Genomic DNA, 19538 nt, shown 5'->3' on the forward strand with positions numbered 1-19538 from the left:
TCTTCACGTGACACATTGCTAAGTCAATATTATTAAGTCTGTAATTAGGCGCCATTCTTCTTATTGTACGGCGCTGTTGTTCAATCGGGGAACGCTCTCTGTTGAGGAGAAAAGCATGACTTTGTTTGTATACGGATTATCCATTGTTTAAATGTCCCGGGCAGTCGAAAAGGAGGCAGAGCTGTTGAGAAATGCTAGGAGCTAACTGGGCGCTAACCGTATCATTCAAATATATTGAGTGTCGCAATGTTGGCAAAGAGAGGAAGTGACGTAAGATTTGCGCATGCGGGGTACCGATCGGGTTTCCGGTACGGATCGGGTAGTGACATACCCCGCTTGTGGAGGCTGCCATCTTGCAAATTTGGAGCCAGAGTCTGCGCAGTAGTGACTAGAGGTGGAGCGACTGTGTAACGCTCCCGCCCACACACCCGCTGGACGTGACCGCAAACACGCCCCCTACACTTTTTACGTAGCCCGGCTGCTCGAGTTTTTTTGCTGGTTTACTGCGACTGACGACTCGTTTAATTAAGGTAAATACAACCATGTCACTGTTATAAAAAGACACACAGCTCATCATCTTATAGTTCTAAAATCACTCTGTTGTTAATTCGTTTGCTAGATTAGCCGCTAGCATACGCACTGTGTTGGAGGCTTGTTGCTAGCTAGTTAGCGATGCTACACACCTGCTACTCTTAATAGTCTTCAACACTTATGTTTTTTTATCCATTTTTAGACAGCGATGAGATCAGCTGCACACTCTACAGAGGCCCAGAGTTACTGTTAATATCAAAAATATAATGCTGTCCTTTGAGATTTTAACATAAGACTGAGTGTAATGGATCTAAAACTGTTTAAATCTCTACAGCCTGGTAACATGGAGACTTTAAAAACAGCAGCATGAGGTTTCAGTAGTGTAGTCTAATTTGTTCTTTTCATTTAATAACAGAGTCCATATTATATCAACAGCTACATTCACCCTGGAGAGAAACTAGTGAGGGAGACCATCAGGACCAAGCTGGGTTTCTGGGTCCAGAGGTTTGGAGAAACTTCTTCCCTTTCTTTCATCACAGCTGTCCTGTGCCATACGTTCTGCTGACCCGCTGTAAGAGGCATCATTTAAGAAACACCAGGAAGACTGAAGCTCATGGCATTGATCAAGCAGGACTCATGATCTTCACCAGCAGCTCCCTCACAGGGAAATCTTCACCAGCAGCTCCCTCACAGGGAAATCTTCAGCACTCCTCCATAGGCCCGCCCCAGGAGATGGATAAACCCAGCATTTCATCAACACTGTGATGAGACCTTTGGTTTGTGTAATGTAATAAATACTCAGATACTCCCCAGAGGCTCCGGACATTTACATAAAGATATTATATTCAGTCCTGTAGAAAGTTATATATTTAAAAATATGTGATCCTCTCTGGTTACTCTGGTATGAATAACTCTGAATCACTTCATGGTAAATAACACACTATGTGTAAAAAAAAAAAAAAACAACATTTTTTTTCAGTATTACAGTACACTACAGTACTTTAATCCATAGTTCCTGATTAATGATGAGTTACTGAAGTACGAGCTTTTAAAAAATCGTTACTGTCTTTACAGATGTGGCAAGAGACTGAAAACATGCTGTTGTTTGCACATCTTTAATATTCAGCTCTGCACAGGAGCTGCAGCAGGGTGCAGCCTGTTGCTTTTACAGTATAATACTTGTAATAAAAGTACAGTAACAGTAATTAGTGACTGAGCAGCCCGGAGCGTTTCTCTTGATTTCTTTAGTAAATTCATTCACCTGCACAGATTAGCTAAACGAACCCTGACAGCCGAGTGCTCATCTTAGCTAGCTAGGTCTCAGGAGCTAGCTAAGGACTCCAAACACGTTTAACTTACCGAAAAAGTGCAGCAGGGCCTCGGGTCCTTCTGTCGGGTAGTCCAGTTTACTGAGGAACACCTCAGGCTGTCAGGTTAAAACACTCAGTCGTGTTTGCGTAGCGTAAACGCTGGGCGTCCTCTCAGAGCCTACGCTCTATCTGCTATTCCCGAACAGAGATACGCAAGTTTCTCCGTGACTGCAGCTGTCAGTCAAAGCTCTTATGATGACGTTTCACCCCAATTTAACATCACCGCGGTAGGAATTAGAATCAAACTTATGGGAAAGGAGACCCCTTGAACATCAATCAGCGTGATGAGAACTATTGAAAACAAAAGAAAGAATCCTTGGAAAAAAATTATCTTAGGAAAGTGAGCCGGCGCACTCGTGCGTCTGAGGAGACGCGGACTGCGAACTGCTCCTCCTGGGATCTTCCTTTCCAACGTACGCTCACTCAGGAATAAGATGGACGAGCTGGCCCTGATGAGAAGCATGAACAGAGACTTTGCCTCCTCCTGTGTCTTATGGATGTGCTTGTGATAAAACACTACAGCCTCCACAGAACGTCGAGAGGCTGGGGAGGGGGACAAAGGAATTCCTTTGATCACAGAGTTGAAACAATGTAGAGATGGTAAGCATAAAAATGACAACATTTAACAATTCACTTTAACAGTGGGGGTGCACACAACAGGGGGGTTAAGAAAACGTACTCATGATTGGCTGCTCCTCACAAAAAAAACACCTGAATGACAGGTGGGCAGCCTTCACCTCTCTGTGACAACATCCAGAACAAAGAGTTCTGTGAAGGTTCTCAGTCATCCAGGTCATCGTAGTCTAAGGAGCTTGCAAAGAAAAGCGTCTGGACTTCTTTAAGTTACTTGAAGACGTTTCACCTTCATCCCAGAAGCTTCTTCAGTTCTAAGGTCAAATGGTGGAGAGTCCCAGATATAAACCTAGTGGGAGTTTCCCCCCACAGAGGGACAAAAGGACCCCCTGATGATCCTCTAATCGCCTGAACCAAGATGTGAAACTGGGTGTGGGTCCCAATCAGGATCAATGACATCCCGGTGCACTTCAGACCCAGCAACACGCTCAGGCACAAACTGGTTCACCCGAAAGACAAAACGCCAAAACACAGACTTAACAATGTGGTGTTTGCTGTACAGCAGCGAGGAATGCCCAGACCTCTACATCGGAGAGACCAAACAGCCACTTCACAAGCGCATGGCACAACACAGAAGAGCCACCTCCACAGGACAAGACTCAGCTGTCCATCTGCATCTAAAGGTCAAAGGTCACTCTTTGAGGATGCCAATGTTCACATTTTGGACAGAGAGGACAGATGGTTTGAAAGAGGAGTGAAAGAAGCATCTATGTCCACTGTGAGCGACCATCTTTGAACAGAGGCGGTGGTTTACGACACCAACTGTCTGCCATCTATAATCCAGCTTTGACCTTAGAACTGAAGGAGCTTCTGGGATGAAGGTGAAACGTCTTCAAGCAACTTAAAGAAGTCCAGACGCTTTTCTTTGCAAGCTCCTTTGACTACAAAGAGTTAACAAAAAAGTGCTGAGAGCAGGAAATACTGTTCATACATGGAGCTCGATATTAGAACTTCTGGTCATGTCACACAAGTTATCAGGATACAAACATTAACAGGAAGTCTTTTAAAGGTGTAGCTGAGCCAACATTAAAATGACAGAGTAATACTACGGGAGCGTTTCTGGTCCTGCACTTCAGGATCTCAGGTGTTGCACCTGGAATCTACACTGTGACATCATTAAAACCAGGCACAGGCCCTCCAAAGTATGGAGGCCTATCTCCCCTCACCACACTCCCTGCCGGTGACTGATGCCCTCAGGGGTTGCGTTGGTGGTTCTTGGTGTCCGGGGCTGGGCGCTCAGGTATGTACCAGCTCACTCCCGGTGACTACTTGGCGGGGCCTGGTGCCTGTTGCTCGGTCAGGCCTCTTCCGGGGCAAAGGGGGCCCTCGGGCCTCCGGCCTCTGGGCCTGGGGCTCGGTTCACTCTGGCACGGCTGGCTGCCGCCAGAGCCGGTGGACATGCCACTGCAGCCCTCTCATCTGGGGCTCTTCCCATGAAGGTGGCACGGATGCCCCTCCGGTGGTCCTCCTTGGGCTCTTGCACTCTGGGGCCTCTGGATGTCTGGGGCATGGATCTCCTCCATGCCTGCTTCATGCCCTGGGGGCGGGGCTATGGCTCTCTACATCCTCTTGCAGACCATTACATGGGGAAACCATTTGAATACAAGCGCGCCGATCCACACAGGTGTGCACACGGGTGTTCACTGTTTGTAGACTTAAATCACACCTTTCTTGGCTGCTACTTCAAAGCACATTGTGCGCTGTCTGTCCTGCGTGCTGCACAACAACATTCAATATTTAGTATTTACTGCTGTTTACACTTAGCTAGATTAATGCGATGGTGTTGTGTTTAGTATGTTGCTTTGTTTTGTTTTTTTGTTTTTTTTTGCTTGTTTTCTATTCTTTTTCTCTCAACAGGTGATCCAGGAGATTTCCCCCCCCCCTTTCTCACTGTCCCTCTCCCCTTCTGTTTTTCTTTTCCTTCCTCTTTCTTTCTCCCTTTCCTATCCCTCACTCATGTCTGTCCCGTCTGTAACAACTGAAAATAAAAGAAAATAAATAATAACAACAAAGGTCGATCAAATGGACCAATACGGCAATGCCATGATGATCCATTTGGCAAAGTAAATCCATTGGGTCTCCTTGTTGGTCTTCAGACAACAATTCTGACGGCTAAAGAACCAAATGGGACAGGCAGAAAAACAAAAAAAAGAAATCATGAGAAACGCATCAGGGCTTCTTGTTTATCAGCTTTACAGAGAAAATGCCTTAGAGACGCATCATACTTCACAGTTTATCCCAAAATGATGTATTGAACATATGCTTTCAGGTTTGAAGCAATTGATCTGGGCTATGCTTGGTAGAGGTATAATGCCAGTTACAAATCTCTCAACATGTGCACACCGTGCACCAATTTTGACAGAAAATACACAAACTGATCCGAGGCTTTTTCCATCTTGTGGGGCTTACAAAAAAAGAAAGAAAGAAAAAAAACCCAGTCCTGTGCGTATGAAGCTAAAGAAGTATCCAACCGAAGGTCTCGGCTGACGTGAAATATCGTTTCACATTGAAAGTGAAAATTCCTAACATGTGACAGTTGTTCCGGTGTTAAGGGTCCGGTTTGGTTTGTACGAGTAAAACGAGATAAACCAGTCCAGTATCGTTCTGAAGAAATGAAACTGATGTACTAATATGGTAAATGTTTATATTAAAACACTAATGAACACTGGCCTTAAACCTCACAGAGTGGGTAACATGATCATACAGGTTTGGATGTTTGGAGAGGAGCGTCTGTTGGAAGCACCAAGACGCCGTAAACACCTACAGTTCACACAGCAAATCCAGCATGTCCAAATTAACACTGTCAGATTTGATTTCAACACTTTTAAAGTGTCTATATGGGTCCACACCAGAGAGTGTTAATTTAACTCTTTTTGGAGAGTTGGTATGTTAACTCTGATTTAGTGTTAAACACCAAATCTCTCTGGAGTTGATAATTTAACACTTGGTGTTAAGAGTTTATATATTAACTCTCAAAGAGTATTTTAGTTTAACTACGTAAGAGTTATCTTCTAATTAATTCTAAAAAGCGGGAATTTTACTGTTCTGAACTTCTAGAAATTTCTTTTGGAAATAAACATTTACTAAAAAGACGCAATGGTTTTTGAAAAACATTTATTCTGAACTGTGCACCACAATTTCAAAACATTTTCTGAAAGATGTAACAGTGTACATGTTCTCACTTTCATTAGAATTTCGTTTATCAAAAGGTCTGACATAGGTGAGCTGGTAAATGCAAATAACAGCATTCTCATCACTTATTTCAATAAATACAAAATACAATATGCATGTCCTTCATTCATCACTTTGTGGAACTTCAGCGCACTTCTGCTCTCCCCCATATTCCATCTTTACAAGCATATCCTATGTGGAGATTGAATAAAAATTAGTTGACACTAATTATGCTGTCCTCGCCCTGAGTCTCTTAGTTTCACCAGCTAGACAGCGAGATAACGATGCTCCAATAACCAGACTTATTTCCTTTTTGCGCTGATTTATTGAAGAATGGCCTCTGACCATTGCCTTCTCTTTGACCATCGTAAAACTGAAAGTACAAAATACTGTATTAGCTAACTAACATTGAAAACTAGCTTGTTACACTCTTACAACGAACTAACAAGATAAAACTTTCAAATGTACAAATTATCGAACCATTTTTACACAAAACAAAAGATAATAATTATTTTATCGACACTCATACTTACAGACATATCTTGTCCAAGGCAACAACATTTTAAGGTCCGTATTAGCTTAGAACAATAACCTTACGGTATCACTTTCCGCCATCTTTTATTTCTTCTTCACGTTCTCATTTTTCCTTTCCCAACGTAACCGAACCCATATCACAAAGCAGCCACTAGAGGGAGCTCTAGGGCAGCTTACAACTCTAATATCCCATTTAAGTTATAAAAGGCAGAACACTCCCCGCCTGGTACAATATAATTGTGCCACTACAACAAACTTTTCTAATAAACATTTTGAACAGTTTAGGGCTATTTCAAACACTTATTTATCACTTGATAAAAGCAAAACCATATCAGCGATGGGTCTCAAAAACACTTTTTCATTTCCATCCTTAACAGTCTTTACTTCTGCTTTTCGAATCTTATTGTCCTTGCTCTCAAATGTTCTTACAACTTTTCCCATGGACCAGTCATTTCTGTGTGCGAGAGCATCTTTCAATAACACAACATCACCAACTTTTATGTTTGTTTTATCATCAGTCCATTTTCTCCTTTGCTGTAGTGTTGAAAGATATTCACTTTTCCACTGTTTCCAAAAAGAGTCTGCCAAACACTGTACTTGCTTCCATTGCTTTGAGTAGAGGTCTGGCGGTCCAAAGCTTCCTGTTGGTGCAGATAATGCATTGACCTTTTGTGTAAGGAGCATTGCTGGAGTGAGAAGGTTTGGTTTGTCTGGATCTGTTGAGACTGGTACAAGTGGTCTTGCATTCATTATTGCCATTACTTCTGCCATGAATGTACTTAACACTTCATGCGTTAGTTGGACATGTACGGCTTTCAACAGAATACCATCTAGGATGCGCCTTGCTACTCCAATAAGTCTCTCCCACGATCCACCCATGTGTGACGAGTGTGGGGGATTAAACAGTCATGTGCATCCTTTCTCTTGCAGGTATGAGTTTAGTTCTGTGTCCTTGTGATCAATTTGCAACTCATTGCATGCTCCAACAAAATTTGTACCTCTATCAGATCTGAGTATTTGAGCAGGTCCACGGATGCAGAAAAATCTCCTCAGCGCATTGATGAAGCTGGATGTTGACATTGTTTCAATAAGCTCAATGTGCACAGCTCTCGTGGACATGCAGGTGAAAAGCACAGCCCAGCGTTTACTGTCTGCACTCCCTCCTCTGGTGCGACGTGTGGTGACCGTCCAGGGTCCAAAGACATCCAGTCCTACACTAGTGAACGGTGGCATTGGTGTCAGCCTGTCCACGGGTAAATCTGCCATTTTTTGGGTCTGAAGTCGTCCTCGAAGCTTTCGACAAAGAACACACTTGCAAATAATAGAAGAGACGAGCCGTTTACTGCCAATAATCCAAAATCCAGCACCTCTGAGCGCTCCGTCTGTTAGGTGACGCCCCTGATGTGCTACCTTCTCATGATAGTATCTAATAAGAAGGATGGCTATATGATGAGCATTTGGGATAATGAGTGGATGTTTCTCATCTTTTGTTAGGTTAGCAGGTGCCAATCGACCTCCTAGTCTGAGGAGCCCATCTTCATCAATAACTGGATTTAATCTTTGAAGACAGCTTTGTTTTGGAAGTGGCTGATTTTCTTTTATGCATCTGTACTCTTCTTTGAACGTTTCACTTTGTACTGTGTGAATTATGAACTTTGCTGCTTTAGACGCTTCATCTGCGGTGTTAGTTTCACTGAAACACTTCCAGCCTTTACCTTCTGTGTTTGTTTTCTTGAATGATGCTGCCACACGCTTCAGTGATGCAATAGTGCGACACAATCTCATCCAATGAGAGAATCTTTCAAAACGGCATGGCTCTAGCTGTGTTACTGAGGCTTTGGTAACAAAACTTGTTATATCAGGTCTGATCTCTGCATCTGTGTCAGGATCGATCAGTGTGAAACTATCACAGTGAGACTTCTCTATGACGTGTTGTGTCAAAAAGGAAGGACCACTAAACCAGCTTGTAGAAGCCAATGCAGAAGCTGCAATCGGTCTAGTGGCTGTGTCTGCTGGATTGTCACTAGTGGCTATGTAAAACCACTGTGCTGGATGTGTAGTCTTTCTGATTCTAATCACTCGGTTAGCCACGTAAGTGTAGAACCTCTTTGTGTTGTTGTGTATGTAACCAAGAACGATTTTACTGTCTGTGAAAAATCTGACAGTGTCTACTTCAATGTCAATCTCATCTCTAATGAGTTCGTACATCTCTACAGCTAACACTGCTGCACATAACTCCAATCTAGGAACAGTGTGGGCGGGTCTTGGGGCTACTTTGGACTTCCCCATGATGAAACCTGTGTGCCACTGACCTTCACCATCAATAGCTCTCAGATATGCCACTGCTCCTATGGCCATGGTGGAGGCATCTGAAAATATGCACAGTTCTTTTTTCACAGCAATGGCCTGGGAGAACGGGAAGTAGCACCTCGGTACCTGTAGCCGCTCAAGATCCTTCAATGAGCTTCTCCATCTGCTCCATTCATCTTCTCTTTCTGCAGGAAGTGATTCATCCCAGTCCTTTTGCTCTGAGGTCAATTCACGGAGAAGAGCTTTTCCCTGCATTGTGATGGGTGACACGAAACCCAGCGGGTCATACAGACTGTTAACAGTGGCTAAGACACCTCTCCTGGTGAATGGCTTTTGTTCAGTGGTGACGTGAAAGGTAAAACAGTCCTTCTTAAGATTCCACAGTACCCCCAAGCTCCTTTGCAGGGGTATGTCGTCCAACTCTAAATCCAAGTCTTTTAGATCCTTGGCTCTCTCAGCAGCAGGAAACGCTTCCACTACTTTGTGGTCATTAGAGGCTATTTTATGTAACCTTAAGTTTGACTGTGCCAGCATCTTTTGAGCGCTTGTGAGTGTCTCAACAGCTTCTTCCACTGTTGCTGTGGATGCGAGACCATCATCAACATAAAAATGTCTCATTACAAACTGCTTTGCATCATGTCCGTGCTCTTCTTCTCCCTTGACTGCGGCACGCCTCATACAATAAATAGCCACAGCTGGGGAAGGGCTATTCCCAAAAACATGAACCCTCATTCTATAGTCACAAATACCTTGGTCGGGATCATTATCTTCATACCAAAGGAATCTCAGATAATCCCTATGATCCTCTCTCACTTCAAAACAATAAAACATTTGTTGCACATCAGCTGAAAATGCTACAGGCTCTTTCCTAAAACGCATAAGGACACCCAGTAGTGTGTTATTTAGGTCGGGTCCACTTAATAAGACTTTGTTAAGGGACTGTCCTTCAAATTCTGCGCTTGAGTCAAAGACTACTCTCAGCTGATTAGGTTTTTGTGGGTGGTACACACCGAAGGATGGCAAGTACCAGTGTTCTTGGTTTGAGTCCAAAGGTGGAGCGACTTCTGCATGGTCATTGTCCAGCATGTTTTGAATGAATTCGATATATTGTCTTTTCATTTCAGGGTTCCGGTCCAGTGTCTTTCTGAGAGATTGGAGGCGCTTGAATGCTTGCTCTCTGTTACTCGGAAGCTCTGGTCTTGGAGAGCGGAATGGCAAAGGCGCCACCCAGCTGTTACATTCATTTTGATACACCTCCTTCTCCATGATGTCAATGAAGTCTTTGTCCTCTACTGACAGTGCTGGTTTGTCATCATCTTTTGTCCTGTCAAAAACAGTTTCTCCCAGTTGATTGGTGTTTGTGTTTCCCCTGTCCTTTTTGGGGTTGTGTGTGGTGTTTAACTGGTCTTTGATTTGAAACGTGTTAGGACATGGGCAGAGGTAAGAAGCACGGCCATTCTGCAGAATATGTGTTTTGAGAACACTCACACTAGGGGGCTTATGCGTCTTCCCCATGCAGGCTTCCCCAACTATAACCCAGCCTAAATCCAAACGCTGCGCATAAGGTGTATTGTGTGGCCCATTGATTCTCTCTCTGACTTTGTGTACCTGTATAATGTCTCTTCCCAAAAGCAACAGAATAGGTACTTGTTCTTCTACAGAAGGTACTTTTTCAGCTATCTTCTGTAAGTGTGGGAACTTCATGGCCACTTGTGGAGAGGGAATCTCTCTCCTGTCGTCTGGAATCATGTCACATTCAATCAGGTTTGGGAGTGGGAGCTTTACTTTACCATCCATTGACTCAATCATGAAGTTTACTGCTGTTCTGCCGACATTATCTGACAGTCCTGAGCATGTTCTGAGCTTGTAAGTCTCTGAGCGTGTCTTAATATTAAAGAGCTCAAAAAACTGAGACTTAGCTAGTGACTTGTTACTTTGTTCATCAAGCACTGCATACATCTTTCTAGCCTGTTCTTTTTCGCCTTCTGGATAGACTAACACAGGACTTATTTTTGAGCATGAATGTGGGCTATCTTCATCACCACAGACTTCTGTGCATTTGGAAACAACTGAGGCATTTGCACTATCCTGTGTCTCCCCGCCATCATCTTTATCAGCTCCAGAGCTCTCAGCTGGAGCAGGGGGTGGACCTGGATGTAGCACTGCTAAATGCCTGTCGCTACCACAGTCCATGCATTTTATTTGAGCCCTGCAGTCCCTTGCTAGATGTTGAGTAGAGCCACAGCATTTAAAACAGATTCTGTTCTCTTTTAAAAATGACTTGCGCTCATCTATGGGCTTTGCTCTAAAACTCTTGCACCTTTTAAGAGGGTGAGGCTTCTTATGTATTGGGCATACCTTGTCAGGGCTTTCTATAGGCTTGCTGTAACTATTTTGAGGTGAACTAGTGTCTGTAGGAATGTCCGTTTTGTGTACACTAATCACTTGCCTGTTACTGCCTCTGAAGCTTTTCTCCTTCTTGAAGCTTGTGTCGGCAGGAGGTGTGATGACAAAGCTTGGGTCATTTCTTATTTTGGCTTGTTGTCTTACAAACTTTGAAAAGACACTGAAAGGGGGGAAAACAACTTTATGTTCTTCTTTGTACTTTGCTCCTGTTGCAATCCATTTTTCCTGCAGTCCATATGGTAACTTTTCCACAATGGGGTTGACTCCGCGAGCTGTGTCCAAATATGAGAGGCCTGGTAGGTATCCTCCATCTTTTGCACATTCTATTTCCTGCAGAACGTCACCCAGCTCTCTTAACTTTGTGTTGTCTCTGTTGTTTAGTTTGGGAAACTGTTCAATCTTTTTTAACAGTGCATTTTCTACCACTTCTGGAGATCCATAACATTCCTCGAGTCTTTGCCACACAAGGTTGAGAGCTGCAGCTGGATTAAAGACATGGACTGATCGAATTCTTTTGGCCTGGTGACCAGACTCAACTCCAAGCCATTTGACCATTAAATCTAGCTCCTCTTGAGCTGTAACATGCAAGTCTTTAATAGCACTTTGAAATGACGCCTTCCACGCCCAGTAGTTTTCTGGGTGGTCATCAAACTGCAAAAGTCCAGTACTTAACATTTCCCTCCGTGTCAGGTACCTTGTAATATCCTGGACACCCTGTGTCTCTGTTGATGTTTGAAGAGTGTTGAACGGATAAGGTTTGGGGGAATCCAGTCTCTCTCTCTGTTGTGTTTGGAGTTCCACTTTAACATTAGCCTTTTGAGCACTGTGTGAGCCGTCATTGTCTATATCTGCATTCATAGCCATTTCGCATTGTTCACGTGCAGCTTTGTGACAGGCAAGTGGATCTACTTTTAATTTGAATCCTTCAAGGCAAATATCTGAGTGTTTTTGTACATACTCTGCTGTGCGTTGTTTTGGACTGGCGGGTGGTCCCACCAATGGATAGCGCAGTTCACTTTTTGAGAGTCCCTCCTCTTCTTCTTCATAAACTGCAACCTCTGCTTCTGCAACTGCAACAGCCTTTTGACAACTCAAAACATGTAAATTAGCCTCAAGTTCAGTTTTTTGTTTCATTATAGCTGCTTCTCTTTCTGAATACGCCAGCTGTGCACGTGCAGCCTCTGCTTTTGCTCGTGCTTTAAGTGCTGCAGAACTTGTGGATGAACGCTTGGATGTACGCGAGCGTCTAGACTCCCCCTGTGTGTCTGCGTTGCTTGCATTATCCTTGTTCTCCATATTCTCTGCGTTGTGCACTTGTTCTGTTTCTCTTTGGTCTGCTGTTTCTTCCTTTTCTGGAAGACCCAGTTGATATTGCTTTCCTGACCGTAGACTCATAACTGATGTGCTGAAAATAGCTCCTCGTGGTTGTGCCCGCTGCGCTAATGTCTTTTTACTATGCTGTCCTCGCCCTGAGTCTCTTAGTTTCACCAGCTAGACAGCGAGATAACGATGCTCCAATAACCAGACTTATTTCCTTTTTGCGCTGATTTATTGAAGAATGGCCTCTGACCATTGCCTTCTCTTTGACCATCGTAAAACTGAAAGTACAAAATACTGTATTAGCTAACTAACATTGAAAACTAGCTTGTTACACTCTTACAACGAACTAACAAGATAAAACTTTCAAATGTACAAATTATCGAACCATTTTTACACAAAACAAAAGATAATAATTATTTTATCGACACTCATACTTACAGACATATCTTGTCCAAGGCAACAACATTTTAAGGTCCGTATTAGCTTAGAACAATAACCTTACGGTATCACTTTCCGCCATCTTTTATTTCTTCTTCACGTTCTCATTTTTCCTTTCCCAACGTAACCGAACCCATATCACAAAGCAGCCACTAGAGGGAGCTCTAGGGCAGCTTACAACTCTAATATCCCATTTAAGTTATAAAAGGCAGAACACTAATTAATGGCACAAATCAATTGCAGCACAGTAAAAAAAAAAAAGGAAAAAAAAGGAATCATTTTTGAGACATTACTTGTGTAAAGTATTTTCCCAAAAGACAAGGACACAGACAACAGGTAATACTGAACTAAATGTAAAACCTCAACCTTTTTCATTTTTACCTAAACCGTGTGCACAAAACTCTGGAGGGATCTAAATGCTAACGTAGAACTCAGTCGGGACTCGGGACGTCTGCTACTGCTGTTTGCTCGTTTTTTATGGGAGATCGTTTTCAGGCTTCAAGTAGCACCATTATACCAACATTTCACATTCTAGACATTGTTTTAAGTGTATTTGACCAAGAAATTTGACTGAAAATTCACATGCAAGCTTTTTTTCAAGGCTGTGGTATTTGCCCGCAAACAATACCTTTCAGCTAGCTAAAACAGAATATTATGCTATCAGCGAGCAACATGGCTAATGCCTTTCACACAGCTTTGTCTCAACTCCAAAGAGCCACAGAAGTAAAAGCTAATAACAATAATTGAAACAATCTTTGAAAACATGACTTACCAAGCATGGCAAACAACTCAAATATGTAGAGCAAAATGTTTTGAAACGGCTTCACTTCAGCTTCGATTGGAGCCGTGCTGGGGGCGGAGTCTGTGAATTTACTCTATTGGTGTCATAGCCCCTGTAGGAGTTCAGAGTTAAGGGGTCAAGAGTTAATGTTTCCATTGTAACACCTTCAGATTTGAAATAGAAACACTCATTTTTAACACTCGATTTTAACTACTATCATTTTACACCTCAGAGTTACATTAAAAGAATGTGACTCTACTTAGAGTAAAATTAACTCTAAGACTACTAACACCAAAACATTTAACACTTTTGAATTTGCTGTGCAGAAGCACACGGCGAGGACACGGCGGCGGCTTCGGCCTCTGATCCCCAACGAGCTTTCAGAACTGAAGAAACCTTTCAGAGGAGACATCTTTGAAAACCTAAAAACACATCCAGGCGTCTCCATCTCACATAGTGCAGTATTTGTATATTTTCAGCATTTTGTACCGGATGTTTGCAGAGACAAGCCCGGTAACAGGAAGAGCTGAAAGAACAGCCGGTTCCACCCCCACCCGCCCCACAGACATCTTGTTATAAAGTGGAAGTGGGATGCTCAGGTGAGTGTTTCGCTGTCAGGACAGCAAGAGTTATCAGGCCTGTGTGGTCCTCCACAGATATGACTCGATCAGGGTACTTTCACCTCTTATTGTCTCAAAAACGATTATAACACCAACTCATCTGTTAGTCAGTGAATGAATGAATTAAACAAAATGCTGGTCACCAAGTCAGAGCTTAATTTTGTTGTTTGCTTGTTTAATATGAAGGTGAGTGAGCTTCAGGTTTCCGGTAAATGCCAGGCGCTGCTGCAGAAAGCAGGTTTATCAGATTCTTTCTGTTTCTGTTCCAGAAGAGCCGATCAGAGTCTTCAGTCGGCTCTGATCGTGTTCATCCAACATTGGTAGTGAAAGAAGCCGGGCTGTAAGAGTTACCATCAGAGGCTGTTGTTGAATCCATCTCCCCTGCTGAGCTACATCATTTGTGCTCATCAGCATTGGCTCTCTGTGCCTCCAGCCTCTTATTTTAAGCAGTGCCGTGCTAACCACCGCCCCCTGCTGACCGTTAAAAAGAATGCAGGTTTAAGGACCTTCAGTTTCGGCTTTACTCTGTGGACGAGTCAGGAGTGTTTTTTAAAAGTTCGCGACATGAATCAACTTAACAGTCAAAAATATTATAAATCTAAATAAATCTGAATATTTTTCTTCTGATTAAATATTAGACTGAACGTCTGCTGCTTGGACCTGACAGGCCTCATGTGATTTGCTGCTTTATGAATAAAACTGAATTTGTTCTGACAGTAAAATCACATCACAGTTACATCCAGGCAGAAAGTGACGGAGAATTTTACCTAAATCCTTCATCAGTGAGATGGACGACAAAATAAAAAAAGATCTCCAACAACTGCTCGACAAATTATGGTCTGAGCCAGATCTCAAGGTCACCATGAAGAACTCGGTGAAAGGAGGAATTAAGACCGGAGGATGTTGGTGGGCTGGTTGGTGGTCCTCCGGGGTTTGCTGTGGGTGAGTACATCAATTATCCATTTGTGAAGCAGCTGATGATCGGGCCAAATGAAACGAAAGAATCGAGCACACAGTGAGATCTTCAGTGCAGGACTTGGACATAATCAATCAGATTTTTTATTTTTTAATTGGTTATTGGACTGAGAGACTGCCATGTTAAAAAAATCTATACGTATGTGGAACTGGGAGAAAACGATCCCCCACACAGAGCTTTAACTTCTCAACTTCAAAAATATAAACTGCTGCATGTGAACTTTTTGTCCATTTAAGTGCAGATCAGCAAACTGTGAGCGGTACACTTTGAGTCTCCGTCTGCTCTCTGCTGGGAAACTGTTGAACCAAACCAACACAGAAGTTGCAATGAAGTGAAAATTCTTTGAAGCTTTGTGGAGTTGAGGGGGCCGAAGCATTTTAACAGTCATGCGATGAACTTGAACCTCAGTCCCATCAGATATAATTTACTCTCAGTCTCCTCTTCCAGACAGGCAGAAATATTTCACCACAGCGGCCATTTCCATGGTGATGAATGAAGAGAAACAGCTAAAGCAACATATGTGACTCTCCATCCACCCTCTTGTCTTCCAGGTGCAGCCATCGGAGGCACAGCTGGAAGACCAGTGATGATTTCAAGCCTCTGCCTCAGATCCTGCGGGAGATGCCTCCTGCTCAGCTGGACGAGCTCCTTAAATCAGTCATGGCTATTTTAGTTCATCTGAAATGGGGAACTGTAGAGAGTCTCATTGATCATGTGATGGAAGACATTCCTCTCAAGAAAGCAATCACTGATGAGTTAAAGCGCAGCGTGAAAACTTTAAGCTGAGAACAGGTGTGCCGTGAGTTCTGGCTGCCTGCAGACTTTTCACACAGTCAGGTCACTTTGAATAAAGAGGTTTCATGTTGAACCCTGAAACACACAGAGGAGAGAAAATCTTTCTTCATCTTTTTCAAATAAAACAAACTGATGAGCCTCTTTGTGTTTCCACAAATGTTCGCATTAAAGTGATTGAAGGTGCAGCGCTGCACGTCTACATTATGGACAATTTGGAGCCGACGATGATGCTGAAAGACCCGATGAAGTGATACAAGCTGCGGGTTCAGTTTAAGGCAGAGTAGGTTGAAATCAAAGTCACGCACATACTGAACAAAATTACTTTGGGAGTTATAATTCGAGTACCATCTGCAAATTAATTTATTTTATATTTTTGTCATCGTGATAAAACGTGTCACATTTGTTTAACGCAGCATGACAGTTACATGGAAACAACATTTTTTCTTTCTTTGAGACTCAAAATTTCATGTTAAAAGTTTCTCTACATGCGGGGGTGTCGTACCACGGTGGCTATCCCCGACAGGATCTAGCACGCGCTGGGCAGGGAGAGTGGACCCAGCTGACTCCGCCTCCATTACAACCAACTAGACGTGGAAGTGACGTTTGACTTTAGTGAAAAGTTGAAAGATGAGTGTCGTTACAACAGAAAATTATACATTTATTGTTCTCACCTGTTATCGGACGGGATAAATTAAAAAAAACAAAAACAGGACAGTTTAGCTGATAATTATTTGGATCCCACTGAAACTGTCTAAACCAGCGGTCTCCAACCTTTTTTGCGTTACGGACCGGTTTATATCCGACAGTATTTTCACGGACCGGCCTTTAAGGTGTCACGGATAAATACAACAAAATAAAACCAGTACCGGTACCAAAAAAAAAGAAGATTTATTCATAACACACGTGAAAAGACCCAGGGAACCAAGTTAATGATAAAAACGATAACAACCTTAAAAACCATAGCCAACCAAGTTCAACTTTCGTGGCCCGGTACCAAACGACTCACAGACTGGTACCGGTCCATGGCCTGGGGGTCGGGACTGCGGCTCTAAAGAGCTCCAAAACTTCAGGTTTTCAAAACTTCCACACCAAAGTAAGCCGAGCTATGTCAAAGCTCGCAAACCCAAAGTTCCTTCAGAGGAACAACAACATGAAGGTGCTACTAACAGGATGGTGGAACCGAAGGTAGCGTTAAGAGAGGTGAGGACGCTTGGCTCGCAGTTTAAGTCCAGCATTGACAGCGTTGGTAAAATGGGTGAGATGACCAACTGTGTCACAACACACCAGTTTGACAGAGATCGAGCAGAAAGTAGAGCGCCACCGCCCAGTGGCGTGTCTAGAAAATTTTTGTTGGGGGGGCCAGGTAGGGGCACAGATTTGGAGAAGGGTGGCAGATGTAATTGGCAGATAATGTTAAAAACAATTCTACCAACCGTTAACCATAATTCAATAACCCTATAAACCTAATAACCGAATGCGCTTTTAACTCTTATTAGAATAAGATTTTAACCACTACGGTGCAAAGTTTTTAGATACTGCGTTGATAAAGTACAAGAGATACAATCAGTCAGTGTTTATTCAGCAGTCAAGGACATCAATATTTGCATAGTATTTTTACTGACATGTAGTGCACCAGACCAGCGGCTGCCTCGACTGAGTTATTTTTACAAATAGGCCAGCATCTGGCCAATCCACCACCTCTCATTGTTCATGCCGTTACAAAAAAAAAAAGTCATCATCCCACCGTGCAAATGTCCGATGGCTAGTCCAGCTATGTTAACTTGTTAATCTTTCCCCAAAAAACTGTTTTCTGCGGTGCCGTCTTTCGTGCTTGGCTCTCCTACCTTTGCTAACATGATGCTCATAGTGCAGAAGCCGGTGCAGCATTCACATACCCTCGGATATCTGAGCTTCACTGTGAAACCATAATCGTACATTTCATATTTCATTAAATTTTATTGTTTTAACTTCGGGGTGGCACCTGGGGTGACCAGTATGGTTGGGGGGGTGGCCTGTGCCCCCCCAGGCCACCCCGCTGGACACGCCACTGCCACCGCCTGCAGATAGAAGAACCCGAAGAACGTCTGGAGCCAAAGCAATGGAGCAAACTGGCTAGTCGAGGTGTGGCATGAACCATGAAAGCGCTATATAAGAATCAGACCATTTATATAGACGGAAAAAAACGCTGAATTTATTACATACGTTAAAACCAGAACAGGATCTATTTTGGATCAAATACTGGCCAAACTAGTACCAACATAAGCTGAGAGGAGAATGAATCAGCTTTACAAGCTCCAACATTTAAAGAGGAAAAATGAAATGGAAATTTCAGGAAAACAGATTAAACTCTTGGAACTTGAGCTTATTAAAAATAAAGACTACAACTACTCAAATCAACAGACAAAGCAGAGAAAAAGCTCTGGCTCAAAACATCTTATTACAATCAAGGAGAAAAGGCTTGGAATGGGCACGGAGAACTCAGACATCACAGTCTGAGACAGCAATTAGGATAATTCCTCAGGAAACCTAATAATAGACCCCCTAGAAACTTACAATCGTTTTAGGGAACACCACACAGATCAGATTGTCTCAATTTGCCACAAGACCAAAACACAGTCTCAGTCATTTGCAATTTCACACAATGACTGATGATGCAAAAAAATTTTTTTATCCATACAGCACCAAATCACAGCAGCAGTCTCCTCAAGGTGCTTTATACTGAAAACCCCCAACAATCATATGAGCCCATGAAAGCACTTTGGCGACAGTGGGAAGGAAAAACTCCCTTTTAACAGGAAGAAACCTCCAGCAGAACCAGGCTCAGGGAGGGGCGGGGCCATCTGCTGTGATTGGTTGGGGTGAGAGAAGGAAGACAGGATAAAGACATGCTGTGGAAGAGAGACAGAGATTAATAACAGATATGATATGACAGAGAGGTCTGTTAACACATAGTGAGTGAACTCCTAGTGAATCCCCCGGCAGCCTACGTCTATTGCAGCATAACTAAGGGAGGATTCAGGGTCACCTGGTCCAGCCCTAACTATATGCTTTAGCAAAAAGGAAAGTTTGAGGCCTAATCTTGAAAGTAGAGATAGTGTCTGTCTCCTGAATCCAAACTGGAAGCTGGTTCCACAGAAGAGGGGCCTGAAAACTGAAGGCTCTGCCTCCCATTCTACTTTTAAATACTCTAGGAACAACAAGTAGACCTGCAGAGCGAGAGCGAAGTGCTCTAATAGGGTGATACGGTACTACAAGGTCATTAAGATAAGATGGGGCCTGATTATTTAAGACCTTGTATGTGAGGAGCAGGATTTTGAATTCTGGATTTAACAGGAAGCCAAAACAGGAGAAATCTGCTCTCTTTCTAGTCCCTGTCAGGACTCTTGCTGCAGCATTTTGGATTAGCTGAAGGCTTTTCAGGGAGTTTTTTGGACTTCCTGATAATAATGAATTACAGTCGTCCAGCCTGGAAGTAATAAATGCATGAACTAGTTTGTCAGCGTCACTCTGAGACAGGATATTTCTAACTTTACAGATGTTGCACAAATGGAGGAAAGCAGTCTTACATATTTGTTTATTTATGAATGAAGGTGAAAGATTAAATCCAGTTATAAAAACCCTTTTTATCAGTACAACATAGGACTTAATTATCC

Source organism: Neolamprologus brichardi, chromosome 1 (assembly GCF_056152115.1).
Source record: "Neolamprologus brichardi isolate AB-2024 chromosome 1, ASM5615211v1, whole genome shotgun sequence".
In the NCBI taxonomy this organism is placed as follows: Eukaryota; Metazoa; Chordata; class Actinopteri; order Cichliformes; family Cichlidae; genus Neolamprologus; species Neolamprologus brichardi.